Here is a 1,548-nt window from a genome sequence, read left to right on the forward strand (position 1 = left end):
CCCCCCCCCCTCTCTCCTCATTCTGAGATGCAGAGAACCACCACATGAGCTCTTAGCGAGAGCCTGCTGTTTCAGCACATTTTGTAAGATGTTTCATGATGCTGTATTGTTCACGCTTTGCCTTATGTATTTATCAAAAATAAAAAATAAAAATTTATATGCAAGGGACAATAGCCACCCTCTTGCAACCCACTTCAGAAACTATTTGTTACCCCTCTTCGGAAAACCAACCCAATCGATTGTTAGATTTTCAGCTATTGTTGTCTGGAGGTAATAATAATTGTCCAAGATGCAGGGTGGTATTTTTTTTTCATGACCGGGGGGACGAATTTGCGAGGGAAAATCTGTATTCCGTTGGTATCACGGTGATACTGACGGAATACAGATTTTCAATAATATTACTTGTCCATTTTGAAGAATATTATGCGTGGGAGATAGCGATCGAGCGAGAAGATTTTTGCATCCGTGGGGGGGGGGGCGACCCCCTACACAAAACTTGTCCCCCCCCCTCCCCCCACTATTGCCATTATGGGTAAAGTTGTGCACTTCTCGAATCATATAATGAATCTTTACACTTCATTTATTTCCATCAGTCGTCAAGAACCAAAGATGGCGCTATGGCACAGTTTCTCTACGCTTATCAGCAGAACTATTATAGATAGCTTTGGTAAATATTATCAAAAGTAGCTGCATGCATGGTCAAAGTCAAAAAGAAGGAGAAGAAGAAGAGAAGAAGAAGAAGAAGAAGAAGAAGAAGAAGAAGAAGAAGAAGAAGAAGAAGAAGAAGAAGAAGAAGAAGAAGAAGAAGAAGAAGAGAAGAAGAAGAAGAAGAAGAAGAAGAAGAAGAAGAAGAAGAGAAGAGAAGAAGAAGAAGAAGAAGAAGAAGAAGAAGAAGAAGAAGAAGAAGAAGAAGAAGAAGAAGAAGAAGAAGAAGAAGAAGAAGAAGAAGAAAGTGAAGAAGAAGAAGTAGAAGAAGAAGAAGAAGAAGAAGAAGAAGGAGAAAAAGAAGAAGAAGAAAAAGAATACTGTCTATCTGCGGCAAAGGAAAATAACAGAATTTCGTAGGAAAGTATATTTCGCGTTTCTAGAAGCATTATGACTTCTATATAACCATTGCTGAACTATGCATTTAAGAATTTCACCAGCGGAAAAATGTAATGGGGGACAGATCAACAACTAAAGCATATAGAGCCCAGCCCATAGGCCACATGCACTCCGTGAGGTGATTTGAAACAGCCTATCAAAAATATAAAGTAATTTATTTTGTTTTTTAAACAGTTGTTTATAGTTCCTTATCATGCTATAAAAATGTAACAAAATATCAAAGGTCTAAATATCTGTCTTTCGATCCTACCTTTGATTTGAGCAATAATAATAACCTCAAAAAAAAAAAAGGGGGGGTGGGTATTTCTTAATGTCCAACCACACCAGGCCTCAGGCCATCGGTAGGTACATAATTACATTTAATGTACCAATCAGTAGCCCACAACGTAAATTCAGTAATATTTGTTGACCCCACTACATAGAATCCCGTCAAACATTCAATTT

This window comes from Strongylocentrotus purpuratus, unplaced genomic scaffold (genome assembly GCF_000002235.5).
Source record: "Strongylocentrotus purpuratus isolate Spur 01 unplaced genomic scaffold, Spur_5.0 spur5_scaffold_10, whole genome shotgun sequence".
NCBI lineage: Eukaryota > Metazoa > Echinodermata > Echinoidea > Camarodonta > Strongylocentrotidae > Strongylocentrotus > Strongylocentrotus purpuratus.